Source organism: Anopheles funestus, chromosome 3RL (assembly GCF_943734845.2).
Source record: "Anopheles funestus chromosome 3RL, idAnoFuneDA-416_04, whole genome shotgun sequence".
Lineage (NCBI taxonomy): Eukaryota > Metazoa > Arthropoda > Insecta > Diptera > Culicidae > Anopheles > Anopheles funestus.
The window spans coordinates 7,616,106-7,632,588 of NC_064599.1; the positions used below are offsets into that span (position 1 = coordinate 7,616,106).

A 16,483-nucleotide genomic window follows, 5' to 3' on the forward strand; every position below is an offset into this window, starting at 1 on the left:
AGAGACATCAGAGAGCGCGATGGAGTGGGAGAAGAACGCTCGAATATCCTTTTTTCTGCTGGGGATGCTGGGATGGCGATGGTTCTTGATGCGTGCGAGCGCCGGAGATGCTTGTCAACGACCATACCATGTTGAACACACCGGTTCTCGTCCGATCACCGAAGTTAAGCAACATCGGGCATGGCTAGTACTTAGGTGGGTGACCACTTGGGAAAACCATGTGTCGTTGGCATCATCCCTTATTTTTATGCTTCTGCCGACCTACTACGATACACCATGTTTGGGTGCGTAGCCGTGTGCAAGACGTGGGACATCAGAGAGCGGGATGGAGTGGGAGAAGAACGCTCGAGTGTTCTTTTTTCTGCTGGGGATGCTGGCGTGAGGGTGATTCTTGATGCGTGCGAGCGCCGGAGATGCTTGTCAACGACCATACCATGTTGAACACACCGGTTCTCGTCCGATCACCGAAGTTAAGCAACATCGGGCATGGCTAGTACTTAGGTGGGTGACCACTTGGGAAAACCATGTGTCGTTGGCATCATCCCTTATTTTTATGCTTTTGCCGACCTACTACGATGCACCATGTGGGAGTGCGTAGCCATGTGCTATGTTTAGACAACAGAGAGACATCAGAGAGCGCGATGGAGTGGGAGAAGAACGCTCGAATATCCTTTTTTCTGCTGGGGATGCTGGGATGGCGATGGTTCTTGATGCGTGCGAGCGCCGGAGATGCTTGTCAACGACCATACCATGTTGAACACACCGGTTCTCGTCCGATCACCGAAGTTAAGCAACATCGGGCATGGCTCTAGTACTTAGGTGGGTGACCACTTGGGAAAACCATGTGTCGTTGGCATCATCCCTTATTTTTATGCTTTTGCCGACCTACTACGATGCACCATGTGGGAGTGCGTAGCCGTGTGCAAGACGTGGGACATCAGAGAGCGGGATGGAGTGGGAGAAGAACGCTCGAATATACTTTTTTCTGCTGGGGATGCTGGGATGACGATGGTTCTTGATGCGTGCGAGCGCCGGAGATGCTTGTCAACGACCATACCATGTTGAACACACCGGTTCTCGTCCGATCACCGAAGTTAAGCAACATCGGGCATGGCTCTAGTACTTAGGTGGGTGACCACTTGGGAAAACCATGTGTCGTTGGCATCATCCCTTATTTTTATGCTTCTGCCGACCTACTACGATGCACCATGTTGGGGTGCGTAGCCGTGTGCAAGACGTGGGACATCAGAGAGCGGGATGGAGTGGGAGAAGAACGCTCGAGTGTTCTTTTTTCTGCTGGGATGCTGGCGTGAGGGTGGTTCTTGATGCGTGCGAGCGCCGGAGATGCTTGTCAACGACCATACCATGTTGAACACACCGGTTCTCGTCCGATCACCGAAGTTAAGCAACATCGGGCATGGCTCTAGTACTTAGGTGGGTGACCACTTGGGAAAACCATGTGTCGTTGGCATCATCCCTTATTTTTATGCTTTTGCCGACCTACTACGATGCACCATGTGGGAGTGCGTAGCCGTGTGCAAGACGTGGGACATCAGAGAGCGGGATGGAGTGGGAGAAGAACGCTCGAATATACTTTTTTCTGCTGGGGATGCTGGGATGACGATGGTTCTTGATGCGTGCGAGCGCCGGAGATGCTTGTCAACGACCATACCATGTTGAACACACCGGTTCTCGTCCGATCACCGAAGTTAAGCAACATCGGGCATGGCTAGTACTTAGGTGGGTGACCACTTGGGAAAACCATGTGTCGTTGGCATCATCCCTTATTTTTATGCTTCTGCCGACCTACTACGATACACCATGTTGGGGTGCGTAGCCGTGTGCAAGACGTGGGACATCAGAGAGCGGGATGGAGTGGGAGAAGAACGCTCGAATATCCTTTTTTCTGCTGGGGATGCTGGGATGGCGATGGTTCTTGATGCGTGCGAGCACCGGAGATGCTTGTCAACGACCATACCATGTTGAACACACCGGTTCTCGTCCGATCACCGAAGTTAAGCAACATCGGGCATGGCTAGTACTTAGGTGGGTGACCACTTGGGAAAACCATGTGTCGTTGGCATCATCCCTTATTTTTATGCTTTTGCCGACCTACTACGATGCACCATGTGGGAGTGCGTAGCCATGTGCTATGTTTAGACAACAGAGAGACATCAGAGAGCGCGATGGAGTGGGAGAAGAACGCTCGAATATCCTTTTTTCTGCTGGGGATGCTGGGATGGCGATGGTTCTTGATGCGTGCGAGCGCCGGAGATGCTTGTCAACGACCATACCATGTTGAACACACCGGTTCTCGTCCGATCACCGAAGTTAAGCAACATCGGGCATGGCTAGTACTTAGGTGGGTGACCACTTGGGAAAACCATGTGTCGTTGGCATCATCCCTTATTTTTATGCTTCTGCCGACTTACTACGATACACCATGTTGGGGTGCGTAGCCGTGTGCAAGACGTGGGACATCAGAGAGCGGGATGGAGTGGGAGAAGAACGCTCGAATATCCTTTTTTCTGCTGGGGATGCTGGGATGGCGATGGTTCTTGATGCGTGCGAGCGCCGGAGATGCTTGTCAACGACCATACCATGTTGAACACACCGGTTCTCGTCCGATCACCGAAGTTAAGCAACATCGGGCATGGCTAGTACTTAGGTGGGTGACCACTTGGGAAAACCATGTGTCGTTGGCATCATCCCTTATTTTTATGCTTTTGCCGACCTACTACGATGCACCATGTGGGAGTGCGTAGCCATGTGCTATGTTTAGACAACAGAGAGACATCAGAGAGCGCGATGGAGTGGGAGAAGAACGCTCGAATATCCTTTTTTCTGCTGGGGATGCTGGGATGGCGATGGTTCTTGATGCGTGCGAGCGCCGGAGATGCTTGTCAACGACCATACCATGTTGAACACACCGGTTCTCGTCCGATCACCGAAGTTAAGCAACATCGGGCATGGCTAGTACTTAGGTGGGTGACCACTTGGGAAAACCATGTGTCGTTGGCATCATCCCTTATTTTTATGCTTCTGCCGACCTACTACGATACACCATGTTTGGGTGCGTAGCCGTGTGCAAGACGTGGGACATCAGAGAGCGGGATGGAGTGGGAGAAGAACGCTCGAGTGTTCTTTTTTCTGCTGGGGATGCTGGCGTGAGGGTGATTCTTGATGCGTGCGAGCGCCGGAGATGCTTGTCAACGACCATACCATGTTGAACACACCGGTTCTCGTCCGATCACCGAAGTTAAGCAACATCGGGCATGGCTAGTACTTAGGTGGGTGACCACTTGGGAAAACCATGTGTCGTTGGCATCATCCCTTATTTTTATGCTTTTGCCGACCTACTACGATGCACCATGTTTGGGTGCGTAGCCGTGTGCAAGACGTGGGACATCAGAGAGCGCGATGGAGTGGGAGAAGAACGCTCGAATATCCTTTTTTCTGCTGGGGATGCTGGGATGGCGATGGTTCTTGATGCGTGCGAGCGCCGGAGATGCTTGTCAACGACCATACCATGTTGAACACACCGGTTCTCGTCCGATCACCGAAGTTAAGCAACATCGGGCATGGCTAGTACTTAGGTGGGTGACCACTTGGGAAAACCATGTGTCGTTGGCATCATCCCTTATTTTTATGCTTCTGCCGACCTACTACGATACACCATGTTTGGGTGCGTAGCCGTGTGCAAGACGTGGGACATCAGAGAGCGGGATGGAGTGGGAGAAGAACGCTCGAGTGTTCTTTTTTCTGCTGGGGATGCTGGCGTGAGGGTGATTCTTGATGCGTGCGAGCACCGGAGATGCTTGTCAACGACCATACCATGTTGAACACACCGGTTCTCGTCCGATCACCGAAGTTAAGCAACATCGGGCATGGCTAGTACTTAGGTGGGTGACCACTTGGGAAAACCATGTGTCGTTGGCATCATCCCTTATTTTTATGCTTTTGCCGACCTACTACGATGCACCATGTGGGAGTGCGTAGCCATGTGCTATGTTTAGACAACAGAGAGACATCAGAGAGCGCGATGGAGTGGGAGAAGAACGCTCGAATATCCTTTTTTCTGCTGGGGATGCTGGGATGGCGATGGTTCTTGATGCGTGCGAGCGCCGGAGATGCTTGTCAACGACCATACCATGTTGAACACACCGGTTCTCGTCCGATCACCGAAGTTAAGCAACATCGGGCATGGCTAGTACTTAGGTGGGTGACCACTTGGGAAAACCATGTGTCGTTGGCATCATCCCTTATTTTTATGCTTCTGCCGACTTACTACGATACACCATGTTGGGGTGCGTAGCCGTGTGCAAGACGTGGGACATCAGAGAGCGGGATGGAGTGGGAGAAGAACGCTCGAATATCCTTTTTTCTGCTGGGGATGCTGGGATGGCGATGGTTCTTGATGCGTGCGAGCGCCGGAGATGCTTGTCAACGACCATACCATGTTGAACACACCGGTTCTCGTCCGATCACCGAAGTTAAGCAACATCGGGCATGGCTAGTACTTAGGTGGGTGACCACTTGGGAAAACCATGTGTCGTTGGCATCATCCCTTATTTTTATGCTTTTGCCGACCTACTACGATGCACCATGTGGGAGTGCGTAGCCATGTGCTATGTTTAGACAACAGAGAGACATCAGAGAGCGCGATGGAGTGGGAGAAGAACGCTCGAATATCCTTTTTTCTGCTGGGGATGCTGGGATGGCGATGGTTCTTGATGCGTGCGAGCGCCGGAGATGCTTGTCAACGACCATACCATGTTGAACACACCGGTTCTCGTCCGATCACCGAAGTTAAGCAACATCGGGCATGGCTAGTACTTAGGTGGGTGACCACTTGGGAAAACCATGTGTCGTTGGCATCATCCCTTATTTTTATGCTTCTGCCGACCTACTACGATACACCATGTTTGGGTGCGTAGCCGTGTGCAAGACGTGGGACATCAGAGAGCGGGATGGAGTGGGAGAAGAACGCTCGAGTGTTCTTTTTTCTGCTGGGGATGCTGGCGTGAGGGTGATTCTTGATGCGTGCGAGCGCCGGAGATGCTTGTCAACGACCATACCATGTTGAACACACCGGTTCTCGTCCGATCACCGAAGTTAAGCAACATCGGGCATGGCTAGTACTTAGGTGGGTGACCACTTGGGAAAACCATGTGTCGTTGGCATCATCCCTTATTTTTATGCTTTTGCCGACCTACTACGATGCACCATGTGGGAGTGCGTAGCCATGTGCTATGTTTAGACAACAGAGAGACATCAGAGAGCGCGATGGAGTGGGAGAAGAACGCTCGAATATCCTTTTTTCTGCTGGGGATGCTGGGATGGCGATGGTTCTTGATGCGTGCGAGCGCCGGAGATGCTTGTCAACGACCATACCATGTTGAACACACCGGTTCTCGTCCGATCACCGAAGTTAAGCAACATCGGGCATGGCTAGTACTTAGGTGGGTGACCACTTGGGAAAACCATGTGTCGTTGGCATCATCCCTTATTTTTATGCTTCTGCCGACCTACTACGATGCACCATGTTGGGGTGCGTAGCCGTGTGCAAGACGTGGGACATCAGAGAGCGGGATGGAGTGGGAGAAGAACGCTCGAGTGTTCTTTTTTCTGCTGGGATGCTGGCGTGAGGGTGGTTCTTGATGCGTGCGAGCGCCGGAGATGCTTGTCAACGACCATACCATGTTGAACACACCGGTTCTCGTCCGATCACCGAAGTTAAGCAACATCGGGCATGGCTCTAGTACTTAGGTGGGTGACCACTTGGGAAAACCATGTGTCGTTGGCATCATCCCTTATTTTTATGCTTTTGCCGACCTACTACGATGCACCATGTGGGAGTGCGTAGCCGTGTGCAAGACGTGGGACATCAGAGAGCGGGATGGAGTGGGAGAAGAACGCTCGAATATACTTTTTTCTGCTGGGGATGCTGGGATGACGATGGTTCTTGATGCGTGCGAGCGCCGGAGATGCTTGTCAACGACCATACCATGTTGAACACACCGGTTCTCGTCCGATCACCGAAGTTAAGCAACATCGGGCATGGCTAGTACTTAGGTGGGTGACCACTTGGGAAAACCATGTGTCGTTGGCATCATCCCTTATTTTTATGCTTCTGCCGACCTACTACGATACACCATGTTGGGGTGCGTAGCCGTGTGCAAGACGTGGGACATCAGAGAGCGGGATGGAGTGGGAGAAGAACGCTCGAATATCCTTTTTTCTGCTGGGGATGCTGGGATGGCGATGGTTCTTGATGCGTGCGAGCACCGGAGATGCTTGTCAACGACCATACCATGTTGAACACACCGGTTCTCGTCCGATCACCGAAGTTAAGCAACATCGGGCATGGCTAGTACTTAGGTGGGTGACCACTTGGGAAAACCATGTGTCGTTGGCATCATCCCTTATTTTTATGCTTTTGCCGACCTACTACGATGCACCATGTGGGAGTGCGTAGCCATGTGCTATGTTTAGACAACAGAGAGACATCAGAGAGCGCGATGGAGTGGGAGAAGAACGCTCGAATATCCTTTTTTCTGCTGGGGATGCTGGGATGGCGATGGTTCTTGATGCGTGCGAGCGCCGGAGATGCTTGTCAACGACCATACCATGTTGAACACACCGGTTCTCGTCCGATCACCGAAGTTAAGCAACATCGGGCATGGCTAGTACTTAGGTGGGTGACCACTTGGGAAAACCATGTGTCGTTGGCATCATCCCTTATTTTTATGCTTCTGCCGACTTACTACGATACACCATGTTGGGGTGCGTAGCCGTGTGCAAGACGTGGGACATCAGAGAGCGGGATGGAGTGGGAGAAGAACGCTCGAATATCCTTTTTTCTGCTGGGGATGCTGGGATGGCGATGGTTCTTGATGCGTGCGAGCGCCGGAGATGCTTGTCAACGACCATACCATGTTGAACACACCGGTTCTCGTCCGATCACCGAAGTTAAGCAACATCGGGCATGGCTAGTACTTAGGTGGGTGACCACTTGGGAAAACCATGTGTCGTTGGCATCATCCCTTATTTTTATGCTTTTGCCGACCTACTACGATGCACCATGTGGGAGTGCGTAGCCATGTGCTATGTTTAGACAACAGAGAGACATCAGAGAGCGCGATGGAGTGGGAGAAGAACGCTCGAATATCCTTTTTTCTGCTGGGGATGCTGGGATGGCGATGGTTCTTGATGCGTGCGAGCGCCGGAGATGCTTGTCAACGACCATACCATGTTGAACACACCGGTTCTCGTCCGATCACCGAAGTTAAGCAACATCGGGCATGGCTAGTACTTAGGTGGGTGACCACTTGGGAAAACCATGTGTCGTTGGCATCATCCCTTATTTTTATGCTTCTGCCGACCTACTACGATGCACCATGTTGGGGTGCGTAGCCGTGTGCAAGACGTGGGACATCAGAGAGCGGGATGGAGTGGGAGAAGAACGCTCGAGTGTTCTTTTTTCTGCTGGGATGCTGGCGTGAGGGTGGTTCTTGATGCGTGCGAGCGCCGGAGATGCTTGTCAACGACCATACCATGTTGAACACACCGGTTCTCGTCCGATCACCGAAGTTAAGCAACATCGGGCATGGCTCTAGTACTTAGGTGGGTGACCACTTGGGAAAACCATGTGTCGTTGGCATCATCCCTTATTTTTATGCTTTTGCCGACCTACTACGATGCACCATGTGGGAGTGCGTAGCCGTGTGCAAGACGTGGGACATCAGAGAGCGGGATGGAGTGGGAGAAGAACGCTCGAATATCCTTTTTTCTGCTGGGGATGCTGGGATGACGATGGTTCTTGATGCGTGCGAGCGCCGGAGATGCTTGTCAACGACCATACCATGTTGAACACACCGGTTCTCGTCCGATCACCGAAGTTAAGCAACATCGGGCATGGCTAGTACTTAGGTGGGTGACCACTTGGGAAAACCATGTGTCGTTGGCATCATCCCTTATTTTTATGCTTCTGCCGACCTACTACGATACACCATGTTGGGGTGCGTAGCCGTGTGCAAGACGTGGGACATCAGAGAGCGGGATGGAGTGGGAGAAGAACGCTCGAATATCCTTTTTTCTGCTGGGGATGCTGGGATGGCGATGGTTCTTGATGCGTGCGAGCACCGGAGATGCTTGTCAACGACCATACCATGTTGAACACACCGGTTCTCGTCCGATCACCGAAGTTAAGCAACATCGGGCATGGCTAGTACTTAGGTGGGTGACCACTTGGGAAAACCATGTGTCGTTGGCATCATCCCTTATTTTTATGCTTTTGCCGACCTACTACGATGCACCATGTGGGAGTGCGTAGCCATGTGCTATGTTTAGACAACAGAGAGACATCAGAGAGCGCGATGGAGTGGGAGAAGAACGCTCGAATATCCTTTTTTCTGCTGGGGATGCTGGGATGGCGATGGTTCTTGATGCGTGCGAGCGCCGGAGATGCTTGTCAACGACCATACCATGTTGAACACACCGGTTCTCGTCCGATCACCGAAGTTAAGCAACATCGGGCATGGCTAGTACTTAGGTGGGTGACCACTTGGGAAAACCATGTGTCGTTGGCATCATCCCTTATTTTTATGCTTCTGCCGACTTACTACGATACACCATGTTGGGGTGCGTAGCCGTGTGCAAGACGTGGGACATCAGAGAGCGGGATGGAGTGGGAGAAGAACGCTCGAATATCCTTTTTTCTGCTGGGGATGCTGGGATGGCGATGGTTCTTGATGCGTGCGAGCGCCGGAGATGCTTGTCAACGACCATACCATGTTGAACACACCGGTTCTCGTCCGATCACCGAAGTTAAGCAACATCGGGCATGGCTAGTACTTAGGTGGGTGACCACTTGGGAAAACCATGTGTCGTTGGCATCATCCCTTATTTTTATGCTTTTGCCGACCTACTACGATGCACCATGTGGGAGTGCGTAGCCATGTGCTATGTTTAGACAACAGAGAGACATCAGAGAGCGCGATGGAGTGGGAGAAGAACGCTCGAATATCCTTTTTTCTGCTGGGGATGCTGGGATGGCGATGGTTCTTGATGCGTGCGAGCGCCGGAGATGCTTGTCAACGACCATACCATGTTGAACACACCGGTTCTCGTCCGATCACCGAAGTTAAGCAACATCGGGCATGGCTAGTACTTAGGTGGGTGACCACTTGGGAAAACCATGTGTCGTTGGCATCATCCCTTATTTTTATGCTTCTGCCGACCTACTACGATACACCATGTTTGGGTGCGTAGCCGTGTGCAAGACGTGGGACATCAGAGAGCGGGATGGAGTGGGAGAAGAACGCTCGAGTGTTCTTTTTTCTGCTGGGGATGCTGGCGTGAGGGTGATTCTTGATGCGTGCGAGCGCCGGAGATGCTTGTCAACGACCATACCATGTTGAACACACCGGTTCTCGTCCGATCACCGAAGTTAAGCAACATCGGGCATGGCTAGTACTTAGGTGGGTGACCACTTGGGAAAACCATGTGTCGTTGGCATCATCCCTTATTTTTATGCTTTTGCCGACCTACTACGATGCACCATGTGGGAGTGCGTAGCCATGTGCTATGTTTAGACAACAGAGAGACATCAGAGAGCGCGATGGAGTGGGAGAAGAACGCTCGAATATCCTTTTTTCTGCTGGGGATGCTGGGATGGCGATGGTTCTTGATGCGTGCGAGCGCCGGAGATGCTTGTCAACGACCATACCATGTTGAACACACCGGTTCTCGTCCGATCACCGAAGTTAAGCAACATCGGGCATGGCTAGTACTTAGGTGGGTGACCACTTGGGAAAACCATGTGTCGTTGGCATCATCCCTTATTTTTATGCTTCTGCCGACCTACTACGATACACCATGTTTGGGTGCGTAGCCGTGTGCAAGACGTGGGACATCAGAGAGCGGGATGGAGTGGGAGAAGAACGCTCGAATATCCTTTTTTCTGCTGGGGATGCTGGGATGGCGATGGTTCTTGATGCGTGCGAGCGCCGGAGATGCTTGTCAACGACCATACCATGTTGAACACACCGGTTCTCGTCCGATCACCGAAGTTAAGCAACATCGGGCATGGCTAGTACTTAGGTGGGTGACCACTTGGGAAAACCATGTGTCGTTGGCATCATCCATTATTTTTATGCTTTTGCCGACCTACTACGATGCACCATGTGGGAGTGCGTAGCCATATGCAATGTTTAGACAACAGAGAGACATCAGAGAGCGCGATGGAGTGGGAGAAGAACGCTCGAGTGTTCTTTTTTCTGCTGGGATGCTGGCGTGAGGGTGGTTCTTGATGCGTGCGAGCGCCGGAGATGCTTGTCAACGACCATACCATGTTGAACACACCGGTTCTCGTCCGATCACCGAAGTTAAGCAACATCGGGCATGGCTAGTACTTAGGTGGGTGACCACTTGGGAAAACCATGTGTCGTTGGCATCATCCCTTATTTTTATGCTTCTGCCGACCTACTACGATACACCATGTTTGGGTGCGTAGCCGTGTGCAAGACGTGGGACATCAGAGAGCGGGATGGAGTGGGAGAAGAACGCTCGAGTGTTCTTTTTTCTGCTGGGGATGCTGGCGTGAGGGTGATTCTTGATGCGTGCGAGCACCGGAGATGCTTGTCAACGACCATACCATGTTGAACACACCGGTTCTCGTCCGATCACCGAAGTTAAGCAACATCGGGCATGGCTAGTACTTAGGTGGGTGACCACTTGGGAAAACCATGTGTCGTTGGCATCATCCCTTATTTTTATGCTTTTGCCGACCTACTACGATGCACCATGTGGGAGTGCGTAGCCATGTGCTATGTTTAGACAACAGAGAGACATCAGAGAGCGCGATGGAGTGGGAGAAGAACGCTCGAATATCCTTTTTTCTGCTGGGGATGCTGGGATGGCGATGGTTCTTGATGCGTGCGAGCGCCGGAGATGCTTGTCAACGACCATACCATGTTGAACACACCGGTTCTCGTCCGATCACCGAAGTTAAGCAACATCGGGCATGGCTAGTACTTAGGTGGGTGACCACTTGGGAAAACCATGTGTCGTTGGCATCATCCCTTATTTTTATGCTTTTGCCGACCTACTACGATGCACCATGTGGGAGTGCGTAGCCATGTGCTATGTTTAGACAACAGAGAGACATCAGAGAGCGCGATGGAGTGGGAGAAGAACGCTCGAATATCCTTTTTTCTGCTGGGGATGCTGGGATGGCGATGGTTCTTGATGCGTGCGAGCGCCGGAGATGCTTGTCAACGACCATACCATGTTGAACACACCGGTTCTCGTCCGATCACCGAAGTTAAGCAACATCGGGCATGGCTAGTACTTAGGTGGGTGACCACTTGGGAAAACCATGTGTCGTTGGCATCATCCCTTATTTTTATGCTTCTGCCGACTTACTACGATACACCATGTTGGGGTGCGTAGCCGTGTGCAAGACGTGGGACATCAGAGAGCGGGATGGAGTGGGAGAAGAACGCTCGAATATCCTTTTTTCTGCTGGGGATGCTGGGATGGCGATGGTTCTTGATGCGTGCGAGCGCCGGAGATGCTTGTCAACGACCATACCATGTTGAACACACCGGTTCTCGTCCGATCACCGAAGTTAAGCAACATCGGGCATGGCTAGTACTTAGGTGGGTGACCACTTGGGAAAACCATGTGTCGTTGGCATCATCCCTTATTTTTATGCTTTTGCCGACCTACTACGATGCACCATGTGGGAGTGCGTAGCCATGTGCTATGTTTAGACAACAGAGAGACATCAGAGAGCGCGATGGAGTGGGAGAAGAACGCTCGAATATCCTTTTTTCTGCTGGGGATGCTGGGATGGCGATGGTTCTTGATGCGTGCGAGCGCCGGAGATGCTTGTCAACGACCATACCATGTTGAACACACCGGTTCTCGTCCGATCACCGAAGTTAAGCAACATCGGGCATGGCTAGTACTTAGGTGGGTGACCACTTGGGAAAACCATGTGTCGTTGGCATCATCCCTTATTTTTATGCTTCTGCCGACCTACTACGATACACCATGTTTGGGTGCGTAGCCGTGTGCAAGACGTGGGACATCAGAGAGCGGGATGGAGTGGGAGAAGAACGCTCGAGTGTTCTTTTTTCTGCTGGGGATGCTGGCGTGAGGGTGATTCTTGATGCGTGCGAGCGCCGGAGATGCTTGTCAACGACCATACCATGTTGAACACACCGGTTCTCGTCCGATCACCGAAGTTAAGCAACATCGGGCATGGCTAGTACTTAGGTGGGTGACCACTTGGGAAAACCATGTGTCGTTGGCATCATCCCTTATTTTTATGCTTTTGCCGACCTACTACGATGCACCATGTGGGAGTGCGTAGCCATGTGCTATGTTTAGACAACAGAGAGACATCAGAGAGCGCGATGGAGTGGGAGAAGAACGCTCGAATATCCTTTTTTCTGCTGGGGATGCTGGGATGGCGATGGTTCTTGATGCGTGCGAGCGCCGGAGATGCTTGTCAACGACCATACCATGTTGAACACACCGGTTCTCGTCCGATCACCGAAGTTAAGCAACATCGGGCATGGCTAGTACTTAGGTGGGTGACCACTTGGGAAAACCATGTGTCGTTGGCATCATCCCTTATTTTTATGCTTCTGCCGACCTACTACGATACACCATGTTTGGGTGCGTAGCCGTGTGCAAGACGTGGGACATCAGAGAGCGGGATGGAGTGGGAGAAGAACGCTCGAATATCCTTTTTTCTGCTGGGGATGCTGGGATGGCGATGGTTCTTGATGCGTGCGAGCGCCGGAGATGCTTGTCAACGACCATACCATGTTGAACACACCGGTTCTCGTCCGATCACCGAAGTTAAGCAACATCGGGCATGGCTAGTACTTAGGTGGGTGACCACTTGGGAAAACCATGTGTCGTTGGCATCATCCATTATTTTTATGCTTTTGCCGACCTACTACGATGCACCATGTGGGAGTGCGTAGCCATATGCAATGTTTAGACAACAGAGAGACATCAGAGAGCGCGATGGAGTGGGAGAAGAACGCTCGAGTGTTCTTTTTTCTGCTGGGATGCTGGCGTGAGGGTGGTTCTTGATGCGTGCGAGCGCCGGAGATGCTTGTCAACGACCATACCATGTTGAACACACCGGTTCTCGTCCGATCACCGAAGTTAAGCAACATCGGGCATGGCTAGTACTTAGGTGGGTGACCACTTGGGAAAACCATGTGTCGTTGGCATCATCCCTTATTTTTATGCTTCTGCCGACCTACTACGATACACCATGTTTGGGTGCGTAGCCGTGTGCAAGACGTGGGACATCAGAGAGCGGGATGGAGTGGGAGAAGAACGCTCGAATATCCTTTTTTCTGCTGGGGATGCTGGGATGGCGATGGTTCTTGATGCGTGCGAGCGCCGGAGATGCTTGTCAACGACCATACCATGTTGAACACACCGGTTCTCGTCCGATCACCGAAGTTAAGCAACATCGGGCATGGCTAGTACTTAGGTGGGTGACCACTTGGGAAAACCATGTGTCGTTGGCATCATCCATTATTTTTATGCTTTTGCCGACCTACTACGATGCACCATGTGGGAGTGCGTAGCCATATGCAATGTTTAGACAACAGAGAGACATCAGAGAGCGCGATGGAGTGGGAGAAGAACGCTCGAGTGTTCTTTTTTCTGCTGGGATGCTGGCGTGAGGGTGGTTCTTGATGCGTGCGAGCGCCGGAGATGCTTGTCAACGACCATACCATGTTGAACACACCGGTTCTCGTCCGATCACCGAAGTTAAGCAACATCGGGCATGGCTCTAGTACTTAGGTGGGTGACCACTTGGGAAAACCATGTGTCGTTGGCATCATCCCTTATTTTTATGCTTTTGCCGACCTACTACGATGCACCATGTGGGAGTGCGTAGCCGTGTGCAAGACGTGGGACATCAGAGAGCGGGATGGAGTGGGAGAAGAACGCTCGAATATACTTTTTTCTGCTGGGGATGCTGGGATGACGATGGTTCTTGATGCGTGCGAGCGCCGGAGATGCTTGTCAACGACCATACCATGTTGAACACACCGGTTCTCGTCCGATCACCGAAGTTAAGCAACATCGGGCATGGCTAGTACTTAGGTGGGTGACCACTTGGGAAAACCATGTGTCGTTGGCATCATCCCTTATTTTTATGCTTCTGCCGACCTACTACGATACACCATGTTGGGGTGCGTAGCCGTGTGCAAGACGTGGGACATCAGAGAGCGGGATGGAGTGGGAGAAGAACGCTCGAATATCCTTTTTTCTGCTGGGGATGCTGGGATGGCGATGGTTCTTGATGCGTGCGAGCACCGGAGATGCTTGTCAACGACCATACCATGTTGAACACACCGGTTCTCGTCCGATCACCGAAGTTAAGCAACATCGGGCATGGCTAGTACTTAGGTGGGTGACCACTTGGGAAAACCATGTGTCGTTGGCATCATCCCTTATTTTTATGCTTCTGCCGACCTACTACGATACACCATGTTTGGGTGCGTAGCCGTGTGCAAGACGTGGGACATCAGAGAGCGGGATGGAGTGGGAGAAGAACGCTCGAGTGTTCTTTTTTCTGCTGGGGATGCTGGCGTGAGGGTGATTCTTGATGCGTGCGAGCGCCGGAGATGCTTGTCAACGACCATACCATGTTGAACACACCGGTTCTCGTCCGATCACCGAAGTTAAGCAACATCGGGCATGGCTAGTACTTAGGTGGGTGACCACTTGGGAAAACCATGTGTCGTTGGCATCATCCCTTATTTTTATGCTTTTGCCGACCTACTACGATGCACCATGTGGGAGTGCGTAGCCATGTGCTATGTTTAGACAACAGAGAGACATCAGAGAGCGCGATGGAGTGGGAGAAGAACGCTCGAATATCCTTTTTTCTGCTGGGGATGCTGGGATGGCGATGGTTCTTGATGCGTGCGAGCGCCGGAGATGCTTGTCAACGACCATACCATGTTGAACACACCGGTTCTCGTCCGATCACCGAAGTTAAGCAACATCGGGCATGGCTAGTACTTAGGTGGGTGACCACTTGGGAAAACCATGTGTCGTTGGCATCATCCCTTATTTTTATGCTTTTGCCGACCTACTACGATGCACCATGTGGGAGTGCGTAGCCATGTGCTATGTTTAGACAACAGAGAGACATCAGAGAGCGCGATGGAGTGGGAGAAGAACGCTCGAATATCCTTTTTTCTGCTGGGGATGCTGGGATGGCGATGGTTCTTGATGCGTGCGAGCGCCGGAGATGCTTGTCAACGACCATACCATGTTGAACACACCGGTTCTCGTCCGATCACCGAAGTTAAGCAACATCGGGCATGGCTAGTACTTAGGTGGGTGACCACTTGGGAAAACCATGTGTCGTTGGCATCATCCCTTATTTTTATGCTTCTGCCGACTTACTACGATACACCATGTTGGGGTGCGTAGCCGTGTGCAAGACGTGGGACATCAGAGAGCGGGATGGAGTGGGAGAAGAACGCTCGAATATCCTTTTTTCTGCTGGGGATGCTGGGATGGCGATGGTTCTTGATGCGTGCGAGCGCCGGAGATGCTTGTCAACGACCATACCATGTTGAACACACCGGTTCTCGTCCGATCACCGAAGTTAAGCAACATCGGGCATGGCTAGTACTTAGGTGGGTGACCACTTGGGAAAACCATGTGTCGTTGGCATCATCCCTTATTTTTATGCTTTTGCCGACCTACTACGATGCACCATGTGGGAGTGCGTAGCCATGTGCTATGTTTAGACAACAGAGAGACATCAGAGAGCGCGATGGAGTGGGAGAAGAACGCTCGAATATCCTTTTTTCTGCTGGGGATGCTGGGATGGCGATGGTTCTTGATGCGTGCGAGCGCCGGAGATGCTTGTCAACGACCATACCATGTTGAACACACCGGTTCTCGTCCGATCACCGAAGTTAAGCAACATCGGGCATGGCTAGTACTTAGGTGGGTGACCACTTGGGAAAACCATGTGTCGTTGGCATCATCCCTTATTTTTATGCTTCTGCCGACTTACTACGATACACCATGTTGGGGTGCGTAGCCGTGTGCAAGACGTGGGACATCAGAGAGCGGGATGGAGTGGGAGAAGAACGCTCGAATATCCTTTTTTCTGCTGGGGATGCTGGGATGGCGATGGTTCTTGATGCGTGCGAGCGCCGGAGATGCTTGTCAACGACCATACCATGTTGAACACACCGGTTCTCGTCCGATCACCGAAGTTAAGCAACATCGGGCATGGCTAGTACTTAGGTGGGTGACCACTTGGGAAAACCATGTGTCGTTGGCATCATCCCTTATTTTTATGCTTCTGCCGACCTACTACGATACACCATGTTGGGGTGCGTAGCCGTGTGCAAGACGTGGGACATCAGAGAGCGGGATGGAGTGGGAGAAGAACGCTCGAATATCC

The 16,483-nt window shown here is 51.8% G+C and overlaps 53 non-coding genes across 53 annotated transcripts; all 53 read left to right on the top strand.

Annotated features, from left to right (window-relative positions):
• Positions 1-113: 113 nt before the first annotated feature.
• On the top strand, positions 114-232 carry LOC125772538 (5S ribosomal RNA). Its single transcript, XR_007419565.1, has one exon. It is a non-coding gene; the product is annotated as a 5S ribosomal RNA (ribosomal RNA).
• A 187-nt stretch (positions 233-419) lies between these two features.
• Positions 420-538, top strand: LOC125772539 (5S ribosomal RNA). Its single transcript, XR_007419566.1, has one exon. It is a non-coding gene; the product is annotated as a 5S ribosomal RNA (ribosomal RNA).
• A 197-nt stretch (positions 539-735) lies between these two features.
• LOC125772485 (5S ribosomal RNA) lies at positions 736-856 on the top strand. The gene has a single exon (XR_007419516.1). It is a non-coding gene; the product is annotated as a 5S ribosomal RNA (ribosomal RNA).
• Positions 857-1,043: 187 nt separating this feature from the next.
• Positions 1,044-1,164, top strand: LOC125772486 (5S ribosomal RNA). Its single transcript, XR_007419517.1, has one exon. It is a non-coding gene; the product is annotated as a 5S ribosomal RNA (ribosomal RNA).
• Positions 1,165-1,350: 186 nt separating this feature from the next.
• Positions 1,351-1,471, top strand: LOC125772488 (5S ribosomal RNA). The gene has a single exon (XR_007419519.1). It is a non-coding gene; the product is annotated as a 5S ribosomal RNA (ribosomal RNA).
• A 187-nt stretch (positions 1,472-1,658) lies between these two features.
• On the top strand, positions 1,659-1,777 carry LOC125772541 (5S ribosomal RNA). Its single transcript, XR_007419568.1, has one exon. It is a non-coding gene; the product is annotated as a 5S ribosomal RNA (ribosomal RNA).
• A 187-nt stretch (positions 1,778-1,964) lies between these two features.
• Positions 1,965-2,083, top strand: LOC125772542 (5S ribosomal RNA). The gene has a single exon (XR_007419569.1). It is a non-coding gene; the product is annotated as a 5S ribosomal RNA (ribosomal RNA).
• Positions 2,084-2,280: 197 nt separating this feature from the next.
• LOC125772543 (5S ribosomal RNA) lies at positions 2,281-2,399 on the top strand. The gene has a single exon (XR_007419570.1). It is a non-coding gene; the product is annotated as a 5S ribosomal RNA (ribosomal RNA).
• A 187-nt stretch (positions 2,400-2,586) lies between these two features.
• LOC125772544 (5S ribosomal RNA) lies at positions 2,587-2,705 on the top strand. Its single transcript, XR_007419571.1, has one exon. It is a non-coding gene; the product is annotated as a 5S ribosomal RNA (ribosomal RNA).
• Positions 2,706-2,902: 197 nt separating this feature from the next.
• LOC125772545 (5S ribosomal RNA) lies at positions 2,903-3,021 on the top strand. The gene has a single exon (XR_007419572.1). It is a non-coding gene; the product is annotated as a 5S ribosomal RNA (ribosomal RNA).
• Positions 3,022-3,208: 187 nt separating this feature from the next.
• LOC125772546 (5S ribosomal RNA) lies at positions 3,209-3,327 on the top strand. The gene has a single exon (XR_007419573.1). It is a non-coding gene; the product is annotated as a 5S ribosomal RNA (ribosomal RNA).
• Positions 3,328-3,514: 187 nt separating this feature from the next.
• On the top strand, positions 3,515-3,633 carry LOC125772547 (5S ribosomal RNA). The gene has a single exon (XR_007419574.1). It is a non-coding gene; the product is annotated as a 5S ribosomal RNA (ribosomal RNA).
• Positions 3,634-3,820: 187 nt separating this feature from the next.
• Positions 3,821-3,939, top strand: LOC125772548 (5S ribosomal RNA). Its single transcript, XR_007419575.1, has one exon. It is a non-coding gene; the product is annotated as a 5S ribosomal RNA (ribosomal RNA).
• Positions 3,940-4,136: 197 nt separating this feature from the next.
• LOC125772549 (5S ribosomal RNA) lies at positions 4,137-4,255 on the top strand. The gene has a single exon (XR_007419576.1). It is a non-coding gene; the product is annotated as a 5S ribosomal RNA (ribosomal RNA).
• Positions 4,256-4,442: 187 nt separating this feature from the next.
• LOC125772550 (5S ribosomal RNA) lies at positions 4,443-4,561 on the top strand. Its single transcript, XR_007419577.1, has one exon. It is a non-coding gene; the product is annotated as a 5S ribosomal RNA (ribosomal RNA).
• Positions 4,562-4,758: 197 nt separating this feature from the next.
• Positions 4,759-4,877, top strand: LOC125772552 (5S ribosomal RNA). Its single transcript, XR_007419579.1, has one exon. It is a non-coding gene; the product is annotated as a 5S ribosomal RNA (ribosomal RNA).
• A 187-nt stretch (positions 4,878-5,064) lies between these two features.
• Positions 5,065-5,183, top strand: LOC125772553 (5S ribosomal RNA). The gene has a single exon (XR_007419580.1). It is a non-coding gene; the product is annotated as a 5S ribosomal RNA (ribosomal RNA).
• Positions 5,184-5,380: 197 nt separating this feature from the next.
• On the top strand, positions 5,381-5,499 carry LOC125772554 (5S ribosomal RNA). The gene has a single exon (XR_007419581.1). It is a non-coding gene; the product is annotated as a 5S ribosomal RNA (ribosomal RNA).
• Positions 5,500-5,685: 186 nt separating this feature from the next.
• LOC125772490 (5S ribosomal RNA) lies at positions 5,686-5,806 on the top strand. Its single transcript, XR_007419520.1, has one exon. It is a non-coding gene; the product is annotated as a 5S ribosomal RNA (ribosomal RNA).
• Positions 5,807-5,993: 187 nt separating this feature from the next.
• LOC125772555 (5S ribosomal RNA) lies at positions 5,994-6,112 on the top strand. The gene has a single exon (XR_007419582.1). It is a non-coding gene; the product is annotated as a 5S ribosomal RNA (ribosomal RNA).
• A 187-nt stretch (positions 6,113-6,299) lies between these two features.
• LOC125772556 (5S ribosomal RNA) lies at positions 6,300-6,418 on the top strand. The gene has a single exon (XR_007419583.1). It is a non-coding gene; the product is annotated as a 5S ribosomal RNA (ribosomal RNA).
• Positions 6,419-6,615: 197 nt separating this feature from the next.
• LOC125772435 (5S ribosomal RNA) lies at positions 6,616-6,734 on the top strand. The gene has a single exon (XR_007419469.1). It is a non-coding gene; the product is annotated as a 5S ribosomal RNA (ribosomal RNA).
• Positions 6,735-6,921: 187 nt separating this feature from the next.
• Positions 6,922-7,040, top strand: LOC125772436 (5S ribosomal RNA). The gene has a single exon (XR_007419470.1). It is a non-coding gene; the product is annotated as a 5S ribosomal RNA (ribosomal RNA).
• Positions 7,041-7,237: 197 nt separating this feature from the next.
• LOC125772437 (5S ribosomal RNA) lies at positions 7,238-7,356 on the top strand. The gene has a single exon (XR_007419471.1). It is a non-coding gene; the product is annotated as a 5S ribosomal RNA (ribosomal RNA).
• Positions 7,357-7,542: 186 nt separating this feature from the next.
• LOC125772491 (5S ribosomal RNA) lies at positions 7,543-7,663 on the top strand. The gene has a single exon (XR_007419521.1). It is a non-coding gene; the product is annotated as a 5S ribosomal RNA (ribosomal RNA).
• A 187-nt stretch (positions 7,664-7,850) lies between these two features.
• Positions 7,851-7,969, top strand: LOC125772438 (5S ribosomal RNA). The gene has a single exon (XR_007419472.1). It is a non-coding gene; the product is annotated as a 5S ribosomal RNA (ribosomal RNA).
• A 187-nt stretch (positions 7,970-8,156) lies between these two features.
• Positions 8,157-8,275, top strand: LOC125772439 (5S ribosomal RNA). The gene has a single exon (XR_007419473.1). It is a non-coding gene; the product is annotated as a 5S ribosomal RNA (ribosomal RNA).
• A 197-nt stretch (positions 8,276-8,472) lies between these two features.
• Positions 8,473-8,591, top strand: LOC125772441 (5S ribosomal RNA). The gene has a single exon (XR_007419475.1). It is a non-coding gene; the product is annotated as a 5S ribosomal RNA (ribosomal RNA).
• A 187-nt stretch (positions 8,592-8,778) lies between these two features.
• On the top strand, positions 8,779-8,897 carry LOC125772442 (5S ribosomal RNA). Its single transcript, XR_007419476.1, has one exon. It is a non-coding gene; the product is annotated as a 5S ribosomal RNA (ribosomal RNA).
• A 197-nt stretch (positions 8,898-9,094) lies between these two features.
• On the top strand, positions 9,095-9,213 carry LOC125772443 (5S ribosomal RNA). Its single transcript, XR_007419477.1, has one exon. It is a non-coding gene; the product is annotated as a 5S ribosomal RNA (ribosomal RNA).
• Positions 9,214-9,400: 187 nt separating this feature from the next.
• On the top strand, positions 9,401-9,519 carry LOC125772444 (5S ribosomal RNA). Its single transcript, XR_007419478.1, has one exon. It is a non-coding gene; the product is annotated as a 5S ribosomal RNA (ribosomal RNA).
• A 197-nt stretch (positions 9,520-9,716) lies between these two features.
• LOC125772445 (5S ribosomal RNA) lies at positions 9,717-9,835 on the top strand. The gene has a single exon (XR_007419479.1). It is a non-coding gene; the product is annotated as a 5S ribosomal RNA (ribosomal RNA).
• A 187-nt stretch (positions 9,836-10,022) lies between these two features.
• Positions 10,023-10,141, top strand: LOC125772448 (5S ribosomal RNA). The gene has a single exon (XR_007419480.1). It is a non-coding gene; the product is annotated as a 5S ribosomal RNA (ribosomal RNA).
• A 196-nt stretch (positions 10,142-10,337) lies between these two features.
• LOC125772449 (5S ribosomal RNA) lies at positions 10,338-10,456 on the top strand. The gene has a single exon (XR_007419481.1). It is a non-coding gene; the product is annotated as a 5S ribosomal RNA (ribosomal RNA).
• A 187-nt stretch (positions 10,457-10,643) lies between these two features.
• Positions 10,644-10,762, top strand: LOC125772450 (5S ribosomal RNA). Its single transcript, XR_007419482.1, has one exon. It is a non-coding gene; the product is annotated as a 5S ribosomal RNA (ribosomal RNA).
• Positions 10,763-10,959: 197 nt separating this feature from the next.
• Positions 10,960-11,078, top strand: LOC125772451 (5S ribosomal RNA). The gene has a single exon (XR_007419483.1). It is a non-coding gene; the product is annotated as a 5S ribosomal RNA (ribosomal RNA).
• Positions 11,079-11,275: 197 nt separating this feature from the next.
• On the top strand, positions 11,276-11,394 carry LOC125772452 (5S ribosomal RNA). Its single transcript, XR_007419484.1, has one exon. It is a non-coding gene; the product is annotated as a 5S ribosomal RNA (ribosomal RNA).
• A 187-nt stretch (positions 11,395-11,581) lies between these two features.
• On the top strand, positions 11,582-11,700 carry LOC125772454 (5S ribosomal RNA). The gene has a single exon (XR_007419486.1). It is a non-coding gene; the product is annotated as a 5S ribosomal RNA (ribosomal RNA).
• A 197-nt stretch (positions 11,701-11,897) lies between these two features.
• Positions 11,898-12,016, top strand: LOC125772455 (5S ribosomal RNA). The gene has a single exon (XR_007419487.1). It is a non-coding gene; the product is annotated as a 5S ribosomal RNA (ribosomal RNA).
• A 187-nt stretch (positions 12,017-12,203) lies between these two features.
• On the top strand, positions 12,204-12,322 carry LOC125772456 (5S ribosomal RNA). Its single transcript, XR_007419488.1, has one exon. It is a non-coding gene; the product is annotated as a 5S ribosomal RNA (ribosomal RNA).
• A 197-nt stretch (positions 12,323-12,519) lies between these two features.
• LOC125772457 (5S ribosomal RNA) lies at positions 12,520-12,638 on the top strand. The gene has a single exon (XR_007419489.1). It is a non-coding gene; the product is annotated as a 5S ribosomal RNA (ribosomal RNA).
• A 187-nt stretch (positions 12,639-12,825) lies between these two features.
• LOC125772458 (5S ribosomal RNA) lies at positions 12,826-12,944 on the top strand. The gene has a single exon (XR_007419490.1). It is a non-coding gene; the product is annotated as a 5S ribosomal RNA (ribosomal RNA).
• A 196-nt stretch (positions 12,945-13,140) lies between these two features.
• On the top strand, positions 13,141-13,259 carry LOC125772459 (5S ribosomal RNA). The gene has a single exon (XR_007419491.1). It is a non-coding gene; the product is annotated as a 5S ribosomal RNA (ribosomal RNA).
• Positions 13,260-13,446: 187 nt separating this feature from the next.
• LOC125772460 (5S ribosomal RNA) lies at positions 13,447-13,565 on the top strand. The gene has a single exon (XR_007419492.1). It is a non-coding gene; the product is annotated as a 5S ribosomal RNA (ribosomal RNA).
• A 196-nt stretch (positions 13,566-13,761) lies between these two features.
• LOC125772492 (5S ribosomal RNA) lies at positions 13,762-13,882 on the top strand. Its single transcript, XR_007419522.1, has one exon. It is a non-coding gene; the product is annotated as a 5S ribosomal RNA (ribosomal RNA).
• Positions 13,883-14,069: 187 nt separating this feature from the next.
• LOC125772461 (5S ribosomal RNA) lies at positions 14,070-14,188 on the top strand. The gene has a single exon (XR_007419493.1). It is a non-coding gene; the product is annotated as a 5S ribosomal RNA (ribosomal RNA).
• A 187-nt stretch (positions 14,189-14,375) lies between these two features.
• Positions 14,376-14,494, top strand: LOC125772462 (5S ribosomal RNA). Its single transcript, XR_007419494.1, has one exon. It is a non-coding gene; the product is annotated as a 5S ribosomal RNA (ribosomal RNA).
• A 187-nt stretch (positions 14,495-14,681) lies between these two features.
• Positions 14,682-14,800, top strand: LOC125772464 (5S ribosomal RNA). Its single transcript, XR_007419495.1, has one exon. It is a non-coding gene; the product is annotated as a 5S ribosomal RNA (ribosomal RNA).
• A 197-nt stretch (positions 14,801-14,997) lies between these two features.
• LOC125772466 (5S ribosomal RNA) lies at positions 14,998-15,116 on the top strand. The gene has a single exon (XR_007419497.1). It is a non-coding gene; the product is annotated as a 5S ribosomal RNA (ribosomal RNA).
• Positions 15,117-15,313: 197 nt separating this feature from the next.
• Positions 15,314-15,432, top strand: LOC125772467 (5S ribosomal RNA). Its single transcript, XR_007419498.1, has one exon. It is a non-coding gene; the product is annotated as a 5S ribosomal RNA (ribosomal RNA).
• A 187-nt stretch (positions 15,433-15,619) lies between these two features.
• On the top strand, positions 15,620-15,738 carry LOC125772468 (5S ribosomal RNA). Its single transcript, XR_007419499.1, has one exon. It is a non-coding gene; the product is annotated as a 5S ribosomal RNA (ribosomal RNA).
• A 197-nt stretch (positions 15,739-15,935) lies between these two features.
• Positions 15,936-16,054, top strand: LOC125772469 (5S ribosomal RNA). The gene has a single exon (XR_007419500.1). It is a non-coding gene; the product is annotated as a 5S ribosomal RNA (ribosomal RNA).
• A 187-nt stretch (positions 16,055-16,241) lies between these two features.
• Positions 16,242-16,360, top strand: LOC125772470 (5S ribosomal RNA). The gene has a single exon (XR_007419501.1). It is a non-coding gene; the product is annotated as a 5S ribosomal RNA (ribosomal RNA).
• Positions 16,361-16,483: the final 123 nt, after the last annotated feature.